This window comes from Pyrus communis, chromosome 7 (assembly GCF_041283825.1).
Source record: "Pyrus communis isolate YQ-2024b chromosome 7, ASM4128382v1, whole genome shotgun sequence".
NCBI lineage: Eukaryota > Viridiplantae > Streptophyta > Magnoliopsida > Rosales > Rosaceae > Pyrus > Pyrus communis.
Genome location: NC_142571.1, coordinates 12,291,866 through 12,303,336, shown reverse-complemented (window position 1 = coordinate 12,303,336; position 11,471 = coordinate 12,291,866).

Sequence of the window (11,471 nt, the reverse complement as noted above, 5' to 3'; positions counted from 1 at the left end):
GGAATTTACATGTGTTATATACAATTTTGAATTGTGCCAAATTAAGAAAATACAAGACATTTAACAAAAGAATATTCAATTACAATCTTCTAGTAAATGAGAAGATACTCAACGGTGATCATGTGTAATTGCCTGATTCGAATTGTTAATATCTGGTGGAGAGGTTATTTCCATGATTTTAGGAGATTCCCTTTTACTTACCTCGATTCCAAAATAGTAAACATGCCCTAAGTGAAATCATTGGGATTGTTGCTCCCGACTTAAAAGAACAGTTTGGTGGTACTGTATATGATAATTGTGATCACGGGAAAGAAAACCAAGGTTCTTGTTGAATTTCTTTGTTATGTTTTATTTCATCATGAGCCCGATTACAATGTACAGCCATCATATATAAGGAGAAGACCTTCCTTAATTTATGCCACAATTGAAGGCTTAGGGAAGACAAACAACAACTCCTTAAATTAGGGAGTTGACAACTATGATTAAGGGGAGATGACAACATAAACTCCTATACAAAGGAACCAGACTATTAACCACCTAGGGAACAATCAATACTTAGGGGGAAACAAGCTTGAGAAGTTGACAAAACCCCTTAATGCCTAATGACACGGAAACCATCCTAATATCTAGGAAACCCTAATAACCACTGGGCTACTTCCAATACTCCCCCTCAAGCTGGACCTAGGAGGTTTATGGAGCAAGCTTGGACAGAAGTCGTTGAAACTGATGCGAGGCCAAGGGCTTGGTGAAGATGTCGGCCAGTTGGTCAATGCTTCGGGTATAATGTGTCTGAATCATCTGTGACTGAACTTGTTCCCGAACATAGTGGCAATCAACTTCAATGTGTTTCGTCCTCTCGTGAAACATTGGGTTGGATGCAATATGCATTGCGGCCTGGTTATCACAAAATAAGGACACAGGGAGCGTGGTTGGTTCATCCAAATCACACAGAAGACCCTTTAGCCATATCAATTCACACGCAGTTGAAGCCATGGCACGATACTCGGCCTCTGTACTTGATATGGCGATGACAGTTTGCTTTTTACTCTTCCAGGTGACCAAGTTTCCACCTACAAAGGTGTAATAGCCAGTAGTGAACTTACGATCGATGGTATTACCTGCCCAATCAGCATCGCAATACCTCATGATTTGGGTATTTTCATTCTTCTTCATCATGATACCACGACCCACTGAACCTTTCAAGTAGCATAGGATCCTTTTAACAAGATTCAAATGTTCGAGTGTTGGGGATTGCATGAATTGGCTCACGATACTCACAGAATAGGTGATGTCGGGTCTGGTGATGGTTAGATAAATCAACTTACCCACCAGCCTCTGATAATAACTTATATCTGTGAGTGGCGTGCCATCCAAGTTAGGTTTGATTTTGCTATCAAGAGGGGTAATGGCAGGTTTCGCATCGCTCATGTTAGCTTCCTTGAGTAAGTCCAGGACATACTTCCGTTGGTTAAGGAATAGTCCTTTGTGAGAGGTTTCCATTTCTATACCAAGGAAGTACTTCAAGATTCCAAGGTCTTTAATTACAAACCTTTGTCTAAAAGATTGTTTCAGGTTGCAGATCTCGTCAGGATTATCCCCCGTGATTATCAGATCATCGACATAGATCAGTACAACCAGTTTGTTCACAGCTCCAGTGCGAACAAAGAGTGAAGAATCTGAATTGCTACTTTTGAAACCAAATGAGAACTAAGCTTAACTTGGCATACCAAGCTTGGGGAGACTGCTTCAGCCCATAGATAGATTTGTGCAGTTTGCACACTAAGTCAGGTTCATTGCTTTGGGGATGCCCTGGTGGCAACTTCATATAGACTTCTTCTTTGAGATGGCCATGCAAGAAAGCATTCTTTACGTCCATTTGGTACATGGACCACCTCTTGTTTACAGCCACGGACAATAGAACCCTAACTGAGTTCATTTTTGCCACAGGTGCAAATGTTTCTTTGTAGTCCATTTCGAACGTTTGAGTGAATCCCCGAGCCACCAACCGTGCTTTATGTCTCTTAATCGATCCATCTGAATTAAATTTGAACTTGTAAATCCATTTATAGACCACGACTTTCTTGCCTTTTGGAAGTTTGGTGATGCTCCAGGTTTTGTGTTGGTCTAGGGCTTGAAGTTATTCGTTCATTGCTTTCTTCCACACTCCTTGGCTGTTAGCATCGTCAAAACTTTGAGGTTCACTATATCTTGAAATGCTGCTTAGGTAAGCTGCATGTTGTTGTGCCACTCTTTTGTACGACACGTAGTTAGAGATGGGATGTGTGGGTTTGTAGGTGACAAAGTCTTGAAATCTTGTGGGGAGTTGTCTCGCACGCATTGGATTTCGGCGTAGAGCAGGAGTAGTTGTCTCACATCCATTGACACCTTGAATTTCATTGTGAGTATCATCTTGGTTGTCCCTACCTTCATGCAGTGTATCTTCTGAAGTGCAGTTGTCAATGCCACCATCAGTGATGCCATGGCTGTGACCTTGTTTTGATGAAGCTTCAAGCTCGATTCTTGGCAGTGGGAACACATCCAATATACTATCCCCTTGGCTTGTTATTTCACATTGTTTGCTAAAAAAAGGGTTAGTTTCATGGAATTGAACATCTTTAGACACAAGTAATCTCCTCAGTTGGGGATTATAACACTTATATCCCTTTTGTGAAGAAAAGTAACCAAGAAAAATACATTTAGCAGCCCTGGGATCTAATTTATCTCAGTGATGAGGTTGAATGTGGACAAAGCATATGCAACCAAAAACTCTAAGGTGTGAGAGGTCGATCTTGCTTCCTTAACCTCAAGAGGAGACTTGAACTCCAAGACTCGGCTAGGGAGTCTATTGATGATATAGGCAGCTGCCATAACCCCTTGGGACCAAAATCTCTTTGGTACATTCATTTGTAGCATTAGAGCTCTAGTTTTTTCGAGCAAGTCATAGTTTTTTTGTTCGGCAACACCGTTTTGCTGAGGTGTGCCAACACAACTTGTTTGGTGCATAATGGCATGAGTGCTTAAATATTGTTTCATGATATGAGATGTGTATTTGGTGCCATTGTCAGACCTAAAAGTTTGGATTTGAGAGGAGAAATGGTTTTTAACAAGGTTATGGAAGTCTTTGAACACTTCCATTACTTCATGCTTAGACTTTAAACGATATAACCATGTGACTCGAGAGAAATCATCCACAAAGATCACAAAGTACTTATAACCATCAAAAGATTCATTAATTGGTCCCCATACATCAGAATGAATAGTTCAAAACATCTATTAGTTCTGGACAAGGAAGATTTAAAAGGTAACCGAGTGGCCTTAGACAAATGGCATGTTTCACATGAGGTTACATCCTTTCCTAGATTTGGAAACAAAGTCAACAAAATGGTTGGGGCAGGGTGAGCTAAACGTTGATGCCACAATTGGTTCTCTTGAATGGGATTGAACTTGGCTTAGAACCCCCTGGAATTGTTCTTTGACATGTAATAGAGACCATCTAGGAAAAACCCTTCACCAATCGTCTTCTTGGTGGCACAGTCCTGAAAAATGACATTGTGATGGGAGAATATGGCCAAACAGTTCAAGGTATTTGTGATTTTACTCACAGATAGGAGTTGAAATGGGAAGGAATGAACATATAGGGCCACTGACTCAATCTCCTTAGACATTAGGTTTATTTTTTCCTTTCCTAAAACCCTTGCATTCTCCCCATTTGCAGTTAAAACTTGAGAGGGATTTGATAATTTTTCAAACTTATGAGGCATGGATACATGGTTGGTCATATGATCTGTGGCACCCGAATCTACAACCCAAAAATCATGCAACATATTTATATTAGGAGCATTTTTAAAGGCTTTTATGATACCTTGCATGTCTTCTTGGGGTATGGTTTTTGTGTCTGCCAGGAAACCAGCAAACTTGCCTAGTAAAGCCGTTGAGTTCTCTTCTTCCAAGTTGTCTCCTCGGTTGCTTCCAGCACCTCCTTTCTTGCCTTGAAGGTACAACACAAACTCATTTATGAGTTCAGCAGGGTTTGCTATGAAGGTTTTTAATGTTTCAGACCCCTTAGAAGTAGAGGCAGAAGCATGATTGGTATGATGTATAGTACGGTTCATCCTCAGTGTACCCTTGTTGTCCTTCATGAAGTCCGGTTTTAATTCTGGATGAAAATCCAGCACATATCCTTAACATGACCTGTATAGTTACAGTGTTGACATTTCAAATGTGGATGCTTTCCTTTGTATTTCCTTTCGTTGGTTAGATATGCCCTGGCATCAGGTACACTAGCCTTTGTACCCATATTCATGACCTTCCTCCTCACTTCTTCACGTTGGATTGTTGCACATACACTGGTGAAGGTAGGAAGTTCAGAGTTCATGAGTACGTGACTTCGTAGATCTTCATATTCTGAATCGAGACTAGACAGAAGTTGAAATATCTTGTCTTCTTTTGCTCTTTTACGAATCACGGCAACATCAAGCGTATGAAGACGATATGTTTCCAACTCATTCCACATGCTTTTCATGCTCCCTAAGAGTTGCACAAATGGTTTACCTTCTTGTTGTAGATTAGATATGTCCCTTTTCAGTTGGAAGTGCCATACATTTCCTTGATAGTCTCCCATAGCTGAAATGAAGATTCCGAATAGCTGAGTATTTCAGCTAGCTTACGATCCATGGAGTTTATGAGCCACGACATAACCAGCTGATCTTTGCTAAGCCAGGATTCATAGTTTGGTGAGGAAGCATCAGGTACTTCGATGCTTCCATTTATGAACCCTAACCTGGACCTTCCACCTCGAGCGAGGGATACAACTCTCGACCAAGGCAAATAGTTAAACTCATTCAACAGGACTGAGCTTAACCTTTGATTTGGATTAACATCCATCTCAGGCACATTCACGGATGAAATCACAGGTGAACTTTCAACATCTGATCCTAATGGATTTTCTTCAGCCATGTTGGAGGATGAACACGCTCAGCAAGTAGTAAAGCAGAAGCAGGTTATTTTTCCTGCTCTGATACCATGTTGAATTTCTTTGTTATGATTTATTTCATCATGAGCCTGATTACAATGTACAACCACCATATATAAGGAGAAGACCTTCCTTGTTTTACGCCACAACTGATGGCTTAGGAAAGACAAACAACAACTCCTTAAATTAGGGAGTTGACAACTATGATTAAGGGGAGATGACAACATAGACTCCTATACAAAGGAACCAGACTATTAACCACCTAGGGAACAATCAATACTCGGTGGGAAACAAGCTTGAGAAGTTGACAAAACCCCTTAATGCCTAATGACACGGAAACCATCCTAATATCTAGGAAACCCTAATAACCACTGGGCTACTTCCAATAGTTCTACATCCGACTCAAGTACTGATAGCTTTTCTAACAATGAAGTAGATAACATTAACTGATGCCAGAGCTGGATCAATTTCGGATTCAGAAACCGAGGGCAGTGATCGGGTTGCCAAAGATAAAAAATACGGCGATGCAATGGATAAGGATGATCAAGGTTCAGAAGAAGATTCTCTTGGATAATAGGGGGGTATGGAAGCATATGTACTGCATCACTTTTCTGGTTTGAACAGGAATGGACCTATAATTACTCGTGACATGTCTGGATTCGCGTCTTTCATTTTGTTTTCATTATTCTTTCTGATAGGAGCATATTTATGCGACTTAAATGGCTTGTTCTCGTACATTTACGTTATGTTTCTTTAGTTATTTTAGTTCTTTATGCTTCTTTTGTGTGTTTTCAGGTTCTAAGGGCAAAGTATGCAAAATGATGCCTTTTGGAGCCTTTTGGAGCAAATTAGAGATTGGAATGGATATCATATGCTTGGAGCCAAAAGGATGGACGAAATTGAAGACTTGAAGTAGGAAAGTTAAATCCTAAAAAGACCTCATGTTTGAGCATCATTGAAAACTCCTACGCATTTTAGAACACAAAAACAACATTCCTAGCAACCTTAGGACATTGTCGTGTGTTTCCTTGTGTCTCCCTTCCTTGCCATGCAAGGAAGGGCTTTGTTCCCTATTTTAAATACTTAAACACTACCACTTATCATTCACCACATATCATTCACCACTTATCATATCATACATTCATTTATCACTTATCATAATCATTCACTTATCACTTAACATATCATACACTTATCACTTATCACTCATAATCATCTACACATTTCAACCATTTAAACACATGTACTCCACCTACTTCACCTACAACATCCACCTACTTCACCTACAACATCCACCTACTTCACCTACAACCTCCACTTACTTCACCAACCTCACACACTTACTTCACCTACAAATGACATAGCCATATGTTCCCTCCACTACTCCTATAAATACCCTTGCATCCATTCATTCATGGACATCTCATTTCATACACAACACACCACAAACACATCCCTTTCTCTCTTAGCCGTGAGTCTCCCTTAGAATCCAAAAACCATCTTTCCATTTCCATCACTCCTCACTCCATTCCACACTTCCATTCCCCCAAATCAACTATCCTTAGACCTTATGCTACAATAAAGAGGAAGAGAAGAGGGCCTAAACGTTCATACAATTCAAGTTTGAGTTGTTGGAATGTTTAGGTGTTTCTTTGATTTCAATGTTTAATTTTAATTCTCTTTGTTTTGTATGAGGAACTAAACCCCCCCATTAGCTAGGGGGTGATTCGAAATATATGTTTATGCTTGCATTTTGATTTGATTACTTCTAATTGCATTTCATAAGTTGTTGATTCAATTTGTTTAACCGTTTGATTGATAACTTATTTATGTATGTTTATTAAGAATGCGCGCTTAATTTTCATGCATGAATATGACGCTAGAATACAAGTGAGTTTCACCTAATAGTTACGAACTTATATTCACAAGTAGTGGAGGTTGCTTATAAACAATCGCGTTAAACGAATTCTTGGCATAAGTTTCATGTGTATTCCATAGTAACGAATGCCTCGTCAAAACTTATAATCTTCATAGAGCGTAATGATTCTTGCTTGTATCTCTATTATGCAATCATGTAGGGGACTTGTGGGGAATGTTTTGGGTTGTCGTATGCAATCATCCAATTCAATAACGTTAGGAAGATTTGAAGGTTAATTTAAGCGGATCTAATTAACTTGGAGTGTTGAGAATTAATGATTTATTGAAACGCAATTGGAAATCATTTTATTATGCAAGTGTAACATGTGTGGAGATGAACCCCTTGGCTAGCATCCATTCATCCATACTTTCATCATATTCATATTTACATTCTGTCTAGTTTATTTAACTTGTTTCGTTATTTCAATTTTCGTATAAACTTAAATCCCCCTTTACTTTAATGTCAATTTAGTTAGAAATCATTTTAGTTTGTGTTTTTAAAAGCATTTTGAGTCTTTGGTTTGTCTTAGTGTTTTAAAGTTTAGTTTTACATTCTTTGAGTCTAGTTTAGTGTTTTATATTGTGTTTTTACGTTTTTGAGTCAAATCCAAGTGATTAACAATCCCTCCTAATCCCCGGTCCAGAATGATCCCTACTTATACATATACTATAATTTGACGAAAAGAGGGTTTAATTTGTGTGCGTATAAATCACGCATCACTTTCCCATAATTCTTACTCCTGTATATATGTTTACGTTGCATATATGTCCCAACTATGGATTGAAAAATTGAATACTGGAGAGATTCTATACACCTTCTCTATTTGATAGGAGCATATTCATGCGACTTAAATGGCTTGTTATCGTACATTTACGTTATGTTTCTTTAGTTATTTTAGTCCTTTACGCTTCTTTCGTGTGTTTTTAGGTTCATATGGCTAAGGAAGCAAAAAGACGCATTTTGGAGCATTTTGGAGCAAAATCGGACTTGGAATGGATAGCTTATGTTTGGAACAAAAGGAATGGACTAAATTGAAGACCAAACTATCATAACAACATATCATTTCATTTATCACTTAACATATCATTCATTTATCACTTAACATATCATTCATTTATCACTTATCATATCATACACTTATCACTTATCATACTCATAATCATCTACACATTTCAACCATTTAAACACATGCATTTCAACTCACATGCACACCCACCTCTTTCCACCTAATCCACATGCTTTCACAACCTAATCCACATGCTTTCACAACCTAAGCCACATGCATTTCCAACCTAGCATTCCCCCTTTAAGCCACATGCACCCATAATCATTCACCCTACCTTGCAACTCCACATGCATTTCGAACCCACATGCCCCCTTTAATCATTCAATCACACCATCACACATTCACAAACCAACCCTTTGCCGTGCACTCTCCATCACAATTCCATCTTTTCCCTTTGCATTTCCAACTTTCCACCAAGTTTTCCTAGCTGTTTTTCACATGCATTCATTCATAATCATTCACCAAACTTGCAGCCACATTTCCACCTATTCCTAGCTGTCATGTTCCCTCTCATTTACCTATAAATAAGCATGCATTGCAGCCACAATTCATTCATTCCATTCACAACACAAACACTCCCCCTTGCCGCAAATCTCCATCCATTTCTGTGCAGTTTTTTCTCCTCCATTGCAGCCAATATCCAACCATTCCCCACTCCATTCCACATACACCTAAAGCCCTAAACATCTCCTTAGACCTTGTGCTACAACAACGAGGAAGAAAAGAGTGCCTAAACGTTCATACAATTCAAGTTTGAGTTGTTGGAATGTTTAGGTGTTTCTTTAATTTCAAAGTTTAAATTCATTTCTCTTTGTTTTGTATGTATGAGGAATGGAAGAGAAGAGTGCCTAAACGTTCATACAATTCAAGTTTGAGTTGTTGGAATGTTTAGGTGTTTCTTTGATTTCAAAGTTATGAGGAACTAAACCCCCTTTAGCTAGGGGGTGATTCGAAACTATGTTTATATTTGCAATATGAATTGATTAACTTTCGTTGGAATTTCATAAGTTGTGGATTCAATTCGTTTAACTGTTTGATTGATAACTTATTTATGTATGTTTATTGAGAGTGCACACTTAATTTTCATGCATGAATATGACGCTAGAATATAAGTGAGTTTCACCTAATAGTTACGAACTTATATTCATTAGTAGTGGAGGTTGCTTATAAACAATCGCGTTAAACGAATTCTTGGCATAAGTTTCATGCGTATTCCATAGTAACGAATGCCTCGTCAACACTTATAGTTTTCATAATGCTTAATGATCTTTGATTGTATCTTTATTGTGCTTTTCACGTAAAGGACTTTTGGAGAATGTGGTGAATTGCGTTGCGCTAACCCATCCAATTCATTAACTTAAGGAGAACTTGACGGTTAATTTAAGCGGACCTAATTAACCCGGAGTGTTGAGTTTCATAACTTATCGAAAGACCAACTGAAAATCAATCTTGTATGCAAGTGTAACATGTGTGGAGAAGAACCCCTTGGCTATTCCATCATCCATATTTTCATCACATTCATATTTACATTTTGCCCTTAATTATTTTCTGTCCATTCAATTTAATATCGTCCAAACACATTTCCCCCATATTTCGTTGAGTCTTAATCATTCGTATTTGTTTTATTTTTGTGTCTTTAAGCATTTGGAGTCATAAACACTTTCAAATTCGTCTAAATCAAGTTCTAGTTTTTGTTTGAGTCAATTTGATTGTTTTAGGCAGTTTGAGGATTTCAAAGCTCTTCTGAGTCATAGTAGTCTTGTTAAGAGTCTTTACATTTAGTTTTTGTGTTTTCAAGTCAATTCAAAGTAGATTAGCACCCCTAGTTAATCCCCGGTTAGAACGATCCCTACTTACATCATTACTACAATTGTCACAAATAGGGTTTAATTTGTGTGCGTATAAATTCCGCATCAAATTTTGGCGCCGTTGCCGGGGATTGGCAAAGTTGCTAATCCCTTGTCTTGAGTCTTATTTAAATTGTTTAGTTTCTGTTTTGTTTTAATTTTTTTTTGCACCGTGTGTATGTGTTTTTGTGCCGTGTGTGGCAACTTGTTTTCTTACTTGTGCCAAGTCTATTAAGTTGGTTACTTATCTTGTTTACTTTTGTGTGTAGGTACTAGTTTATGACCCGTAGCTCACAACCTGTTCGTGAGCATATCTCCAACTTTGACGGTGATTTCGAGAGGACTTTTAGAAGGAACAAGAAATTGCAAGAGTCTAATCCTCCTAGTCCCGAACTTGAAGTAGAAGAGGAAGCCACGGATTGGGTTAAAGAGGAAGTACCAACCATGGCCGTGGACAATCGAACCATTAAAGAGCTTTCTGCCTCAGGTTTGGCCAATGCAGCCCCTCTTTGCATTCAATACCCCGCGGCTGCCCAAGGCAAGACCGATGAATTCGAATTGAAGTCAAGCTTGTTGCACCACATTCCGAAGTACCATGGGCTTTCCATGGAAGATCCCAACAAGCATCTCAAGGAGTTCGAGGTTGTTTGTTCGAGCATGACACCCATAAATGTCGATGGGAACATTCTGATGATGAAGGCTTTTCCATTCTCTCTTGTGGAAAAGGCTAAGGATTGGCTTTATGAATTGGCACCCGGGACCGTTACTTTTTGGGAGAGCATGAAAAGAGCCTTCTTGGAGAAGTTCTTCCCTACTTCAAAAGTCATTCTCTTGAGGAAGAAAATTAGCGGAATCCAACAAAGTCAAGGAGAATCTTTTCCGGCATACTACGAGCGTTTTAAAGCCCTTGTTGCATCATGTCCTCAACATCAAATGAAGGAGGAGCTTCTCCTTCAATACTTCTATGAGGGCCTTCTTCCCATTGAAAGGCAAATGCTCGATGCTTCGGCGGGAGGTGCATTGGTGGACAAAACACCTATGGCAGCCAAGACCCTAATTGCAAACCGTGCTCTAAATGCACAACAATATGAAGGACTTGGGCAAAGGGACCCCCCACGGCAACAAGTGAATGAGGTAAGTTCTCAATCCGACCTTCAAACTCAAGTAGCTAATCTTACTTCTCTTGTGTCTCAGATGGCCGAAGGAATGAAGATCCAAAGTCCAATTGTATGTGGCGTATGTTCTATTCAAGGTCATCCTTCAGAAAAGTGCCCTCAATTGATTGAGAATGGTGGGTGGGAGAGTGCAAACACCATTGGATTTCCAAGCCAAAATCAACCAAGGAATGATCCATATTCTAATACATACAATCCGGGTTGGAGAGACCATCCAAACTTCAAGTGGAGGGAGCCTCAACAACTTTACCAACAAGGAGGCTTTAGGCAGCAACCCCCGGGGTTCTACACCAAGCCATCCGGCCCCAATTCAAACCAAGCACAACCTGCCCAAAACAATCAAGGTACGTCGTTGGACAATGAAACACTTCTTAAGTTACTTACCAATTTGTCTCAGGGGCAAGAGAATCAAACCAAAGCCATGCAAAACCAAGACAAAAGGGTGGATCACTTGGAGAAACAAATTGGGCAAATTGCGGAGTTTGTAGGACAA